Source organism: Athene cunicularia (assembly GCF_003259725.1).
Source record: "Athene cunicularia isolate RWA chromosome 1 unlocalized genomic scaffold, athCun1 chr1_part1, whole genome shotgun sequence".
In the NCBI taxonomy this organism is placed as follows: domain Eukaryota; kingdom Metazoa; phylum Chordata; class Aves; order Strigiformes; family Strigidae; genus Athene; species Athene cunicularia.
The window spans coordinates 79,134,602-79,142,258 of NW_020799091.1; positions in this window are offsets into that span (position 1 = coordinate 79,134,602).

The window sequence follows — 7,657 nt, forward strand, 5'->3', positions numbered from 1 at the left end:
ACTGCCTCCCTAAGCACTGAGTACTGTCAGTGCTGGAGATAAAGCAGTGAGATTTGGTTGCCTGAAAAAGAGTGTGTAGGTTCTGTATAAATCTCAATATTTTATTTAACACCAAACTTAAATAGGAGTAACTAACAGCACTTCATAATTGTTCACAGTTTAACAATAGATCTTTTGGAATCCTCATTAGAATTTGTATAGAAATTACATAAACTGTATTTTTCAAAAGGTAGAGTGGGCAGGAGTCCTAACTACATCTTTTCTCATATTTCTAAATCCCAGATCAAGTAAACTGCATATCAGTATTAGTAAATAATACCAGTAATAAATAGCAGAAAAAAGGCAGATGGAGAACATGAAACATTATTTCAGGAATAATGTCATAGTTTTAAATGAATAGTCAAAAGACTGTTTCCCTTTTCTTATGCAAATGCCATGTTTTTTGTTAGAACATATGTTGATAATTTGGCAGAGGTTCACAAAACCTTCATGTAGTTCTTGCATTCTGATTCAAAGGCTGTGATTTCATACAAATGAATCTCACAATCTCAGATGGGCCATTTTATGGGATTGTAACAGCTGTTTGTTTACATTTATTGTTCAGGATGCACATTAATTTCCATGAAACTACTCACATTGCATATTCACAGCTTTCGTTAAATATCTTTCTCAGTTCAAAATGGCCAAGTATGGTATCTACCTGAAGGTTAAACTTTTTTAAAAGCTGTGAGTTTGTTGACAAAGAGCAAAGTACATTTTGATGGTTTTAAAATATTCTGCCAGCACTTCGGAAAAGAACTACATCAAAAGCAATCCAGACACGTTCACTCTTTACTTTGAATGTGCATCATCAGTGATGTCAGTGGGACTCTGGTAAAACAGTTGTTAATTAACTTATGTCCCTTTTGGTGCTGCAGAATAAAAGCACAAAATGTTGTAGGAGCAACCTGAAGAGCAAACATTAGTTTGTTTGTTTCTTTATTAATAATTTATCTAGAAATGTTAAAGATATTTTAAAGTTATCAAATTCTCCCGACCTGTGACAACATTTCTAGGACTGGACCCCATCAATCTTGCTCCATCTGGATCATTATGATACAAGAGTTACTGTAAGGCTTGCTCCTGCAAACACTTCTTGACCTAGCACAAGTTCAGTTTTGGCTGGCAGCTGAGAGTGACGGTGTCCTTTTGAATTATACCTTTGCAAACAAGATAGAGAGAAACTGCAAACCTAAAATTAAATTAATCTGAATTCTTTAAAGTTGTTTTGTGAGCTCTTCTGCAAATAGACAATCAGAACATAATGGTGGTTCTCACATGAAGATCAGAAAGTAAAACAGACTCTAAAAAATCCAGTCCTAAACCCTCTTATTATTCTTTGCAGATTTAGAATAAATGTATGGAATAAATATTTAAAAATATATATTATTTCAACTTCCTTAATTTATTAAGGCCAGTTTATTTATGTATGGATAATTGTTCCTTCAATTAAAACAATGGCCACCACTTGCCTGTTTTTCCCTGTTTGCTCATTTCATGAAAAGTGAAGAGTTAGAACTGAGATTTGTTTTACATTAGGAAAAAACAAAGGCTTTCTGAACTATTTGTGTTCTCCAAGGGGAAAACTATAAAAGATGCTGTGAGCCATCCTAGAAACAGCAACATGTTGAATTTCTTTGATAGAGAAAAGAGTAGAATCCCCATTCTGTACAGCCATATCTGGTTATTACCTTCTTCGCATATCTTTTCTTTCTACATGTCCTGTTTCCTATGCCATCCCAGTGCCTCTGCAGAGTTCTACAGAAATAATTCACATGGGAAAGGGCAATACAAATTTTGCAAAGGCAGGCAGGTGTCATTTTGAAATGTCATAACTTCTGGATGCTTGACTTAGGACCTTTCATGATTTTTTAAATTAATTTTTTAAGCTATTTTCTAGAGTTAAAAAACCCCAACATATCCCTTTATGTGCTGTATTGATATTCACACAGGTTTTGTACCTGCTTCTCCTGGATAGCTGTTCTGCAACCTTGCTCCTTCCACAGCTAGAAACTTGATTTTTTTATTTCCAGATGAAATTAATACTCATCTTTTTTATAACCAGGGCCTTTTAAACCTTTCTCTTCAACCTCTGATAGCATCTTTCCACTTCACAGAGAGTCAGGTTCCCTCTGGTTTTCTTTAGCTAAATTCAGCAAGCTCTTTTAACATTTTCATGTAGGAAATTCTTTAGAATCTACTTAAACAGGCCATTGACAGTCATCTATCTCTACTGACAGTACCTCATATATGCATAATACGAGCTCATATAAATTTTTCAGTATCAGCATATCAGTAGCTCCTAATCATTCTGGCATTGATTAGTGCCAGCAGTTAAGGTTGTTACCATTATCTGTTGACACTGCACATCTATCCCACTTCTGTTACTTCTAGTCCCTAAGGACATCTGATTTTTCCAAAATTTTATCCCGATCTTTCTCTCTAAAAAAACCCAAACCAAACAAAACAGGAAAAAAACTTCAATAAGAAAGCACTCATATAAGAAAGTTGTGGAATCTGTATTAAGTACCTCAGAAGTAAGTTCACAGTGTAGAGAATTGAAGAGTGAAAATTTCACTTAATGAAAACTTCTGAAGAGTTACAATTGATATCCTTGTTTTTCAGCATGGCTATATCACTGAAAGGACAATATTGTTTAATTTATCTAAGTCATTTTTACACTTTATAAACTTCTTTTGGAAACACTGGAGACTTGCAGTAGAACAAAAGACAGAAAAGATGAGGGAAAGTAATATTATTTTCTACTGCAAAAACAGGGTACAGAATTCCCATGCTGGAAACAATGCTCATAAAAACAATGGATGTCAAAGGAGGTTCTTTCCCAGTCACATGAGGTTGTCGCTCAAAATACACGCTACAGACTAACAGGTATGCCTTCTGAACCCCACGAAGAGAGCAACAGGGGAGCTCAGCCATAGGGCCGTACTCATGCAGAATCTGAGATGAAGAGTCACAGCATCACTCAGGCTGGAAGGTCAAGTTGCTCTGGTTATCAGCTGATTTTTTAGTATCTTCAAGGATCAAGACTTCATAGCCTCTCTGGGCAACCTGTTTCACTGCTGGACCACCCCACGGTGAAGTCAGTTTTCCTGTGTCTATATCAGAATTCCCCACGTTCCAGCTTGTATCCAGTGCTTCTCCTCCTGTTATTGTGCATCTCTGAAAAGAGTCTGGCTCCACCATCTCAGTAACCTCCCAGCAGATGGTTGGAGACAGCAGCAATATTATTCTCAGCCTTCTCTTCTTTGGGCTGAACCAGCCCAGTTCTCTGAGCCTCTCCCCTTCCATCATGTGTGCTGTCCCTCTAACCATCTTGGTGTCTCTCTGCTGGGTGCACTCCCAGTGTGTCAGTGTCTGCCTTGTACTGGGAGCTCAGAGCTGGGCACAGCACCTCAGAAGGGGTCTCATGAGTAGTGATTAGAAGAGGAGGGAAACCCTTGCCTTGGCTTGCTGGCCACACTCTTGCCAATGCAGCCCAAGATGCTGTTCGCATTCAACATGTTGCCTACCAACTCCCCCTTTTCTACAAATCTGTCTTCCAGCCAGTTGTCCCCTGACCTGTACTGACCTCCTCAGATAGAGGGCTTTGCCTCTGTTCAGAACCTCAGTACACAGAGTGAGTTAATCTGCTGCTCTTAGACCAGAGGTGCTGTTTTTCCCAAAAGCCCAGTGCTTTCACCTATCCTTGAAGAAGAGTTCATAGAATATGTACTTTTTATGTAACTTTTAGTTAACAGTATGGTTAATATTTGTCGCCAGTGTTTATAGTTATATTCTTTTTAACTTTTTGTATCATTTTTCATTTTTAAATTGGAAGCTTTTATCTGGAAGATTTTATCTTGGAAGATTTTATTTAAGACTGGGTCTTAAATTAAGACCGGGCTGAACTTCCAGAATGTCTCATCAGACTGGAGAAAAGATCTTATAAAGAATGGGCATCTGGAACTGTGTGAAGACAGAGCAGATGTCTTGCAATTATCTTAAATTGTGTGCCTTTAACAACAGGCATGCCAAACAGCTGTGCTAGGTCAAATGAGAAAGTCACATAACCGTAGATGAAAGTTGTCATGAGAGTAATATTGATAGTATTTTTAAGCTAGGGACATTTCTGTTTCACAAGTGGCAAAGAAACAGAACAATAAACCCATAAACCAAAACTCCATCAGACATACATGAATAGCTTTCAAACTATTCAGTGTTTTCAAGCTATTCAGTGTTTCAAAGGAGAACAAAGGTCCAGAGTTTAGGCAGTTCTCAAAGAAATGTACTTTGACTGAAATGTGTCAAAACCCACTTGAGCAAGAAGAGATGGGTGAGGAATGGTGACATAGATTAGAAGACACCTGAAATCCTAAGGAGAGAGTTCCCAGAGAAAGTGGACAAAGATGACTAGCATTGTACTAGCAAAGAAAGCTGCTGTTGGCTTTCATTCTTAAAAACAGCACAGACTAGGAGCCTCAGCAAGTGTTCCATTCCTGGCAAAGCAGAAGTATTGAATACAAAGATGATTTTTTTCAAGCAGATGTAATGTTCGCAAAGCTCGTAAGTGGGGAAAAGCAGACAGAACTAAAAAGTAGAATGAGAGGTTCTGACTTGAGGATGTGTACTCAGTGCCATTGGAACCTCTTTGCAGAATTGTGTGACCCATCCGAGTAGAACAACCCATTTTCCAAGCAGAATAGGAAAGAAAAAAGACTAGCAATTGTTCCAGTATTGCATAAAAACTCATGCCATTTTTTCCTGAAAAGGGGTGAACTAAGACTATAGGGGATGGGCAGAGGCAGGGACAGCCAAGGTTTAGATTGAAGGGTGTAGGGAACTTCAAGATCTCTGCTGTATTACAGCAGTGCCACCAGCAAGCATGGGCTGCTAAATGGTGATTCTCAGAAAAACTACCTTTGAAGAGAGGCAATACTTATTTTTTCTTTTTTATTAGGTTTCTGATTTTACCAGGAGAAATCAAGTTATTTTACAGTAATATTGAGTGATTTATTTTATTTTTATAGCCCTTTCATTAGTTCCCTTACACATTAAATATTTGACCAAGTGGAATTAGGAAGAGATTGTGTGTGACAATTCTATACAAGAAAAATAAAACTCTTTCACAGTCATAAATTTAAGCAAAGCATATGTTGAAGCATTAAATGGAAAAAAATTTTTCTTTTTGTCTGCTACATCAGGTAATATGAAAGCTAGCTAGCTTCTTATTACAGTCACTTCACTATCTTTAGATTTCAGCTGGGGAGGAAAAAAGAGAAACAGTGAAATTGTTTAGAAATATTTTTAATACAACCTCAAGTCTTCCAGAATTGAATGTAACAATCAAAATGAAATCAAATGCTTGAGTACAGACATTTTTCTCTTTTCTGCACTTTTATTTAGAGCAAGAGAAGAAATGAAATGGAAATGGGAATGAAGAATGAAAGATAATACAAAATATAATCAATCAACAGAAAAAACTGCAAAACAGAAATTGTTCCATATGCAACTTGAAATATTCAGTATTCTCTACTGTAAAAATGAATAGATATTTGCTTGGATTTCCAAAGTATATGTGTGTGCATATAGTTGGAAATAAGTTTTTCCAAGGTGTGATTTCAGAAGTGTGCTATTCTCCAGTCTCAGTAATTGTGTAGGTCCATTAGGCTAAAGAAGAATGGGAGAAAGAGAAGGAAAAAACACTTCAATGAGAATTAAAAATAAAAGTTGATTGTTTACTTAAATTGTTTCTTTCACTGTTGCCATGCTAGGTTAGTCCTACCCAGCAAGGGAAACCATTTAAGCTCCATTATTATTTTCTCTATATGCAGTTCACCCTAATGAATGCTGTAGTATCACTCTCTGACCTCAAAAGATAGACCTCAAAAGATAGACCTCAAAAGATAAAACCCCATCAGGTCAGTAAAATAATTTTTTAAGTCACCATACATGGCAAAGAAATAGTTATAGATGAAAAATTAGCAAATTTAGATTTGTTAAGATCTTTACTATAGAAGAAAAATTAACTCAAACTGGCAAATACATCGTATCTCTGATAATTTCATGTTTGATACTTAAATCATGACATGACTTTTAACAAAAAGCACACAGAAACTAAGAAAAGTAATGTTTTTTAGTTATTTTGGTTTTAGTTAAAAAAAACCCTCTGGTGATAGAAAATGAGAAGATAGAGATTACATTCTTAGAAGAGTCAAAAATCTAAAGTCAAATTGTGGTGCCACTTTCATTTGTCTTTTCTCATTCCACATTGTCTGAAGCTACCCAGGAAAAGTAGATGTTTGCCCCAGTTTGAACAGGTTATCATGTAAGCATCAGCATCTGCACTTGTTAGATGTATTTTGTGTCTTTATTGAGACATCATGAGTATGTACAAAGTGTGAGGGAGAACAACTGATCATTCTGGAATATATCGTAACTAATTTTGAAACAAATATTGACTACTGTTTCTTCTGTGAAAACAATCAATATTTGATAGCCATATTGACAGCCTGGTATTTTTGGTGGCTTGGTTACATTAGTGGTCTTGTATCAGTCTGGTACCTTAAGCTTTTCAATTATTTTCAGAGTTTCAGATAAGCCTGACTGAAAGACTTAATCTTTTTGTTCATGTATTCATTAAAGATGGCATCAAAAACAATCCTTCATTAAGATCTGTTGAACAAGGCCACTGCTGCTGGATAAATGTAACACTACATCTCTATCAGGTGTGAATCAAATGTTTAATGGGACTATCTTCTGATTGCTAATGTCTCCTTATTAGCAAATGTATGAAAGGAAAATGAATTTCAGTAGCCCCTTATCAGGTTAAACAAGCAAATCAGAAGACCATTATGGGGCATATATATCTTTCTTACAAGAGCTAGAACAATCAAGAGAAAAAGTGCAGAAATCACTTAAGGAAAATCCTAGATATAATACTATGCATACAAATTATGACAGTAATGGGCAGATCTGAACTTTCTCAAAGTTCATAGCTGTTCAGAAACAGATTTTAGCATGTGTTTTCTATCAGCCTAAATGGAGATGAAGTGGAAAGCAAATATTTAATGTGAGCTTCTGAATCACACTACAAAAATTTGGCACAGATTATTTTAACTGAATTTACCTTTGAAAATGTGGGTTGAACTGACTCTGCTTATTCATTTTGTTATTTATTCTACTGCCCCTTCTGGACCAAATAAGCCTCATTCTAAATTCATAGATGCATCTTTTGGCACACTGAAAGGCAAGGAGAGTTGGTTGGTTGCATCTGTTTATTTTCAGACAGAACTCCAACTATAGTGGTTTTGCATTAACACTTAGGATGTCATTTATCAGACAAATACTAGTCATCCCACCTTCACTTTATAGGCAACAGAAAAACAAGGGGCAATTCTACAACAGAATTCCTCTCATCCTAATGAAGATATCTAAAAAAAAACATACTATTTGTGTACAAGAAATGCTGGTCTTCTTTCTCCACTGAATCTAAGTGGGAGCTGTGTAGGGGGTCAGGCAGGCTAATGCAGTTATTGAAGTCTAGTTTGTAAATGTGTTAATGTTGCTGAGATGAATCCTACCACTAATCACAGTTTGCATCTCATTTGCAGGAATTTCT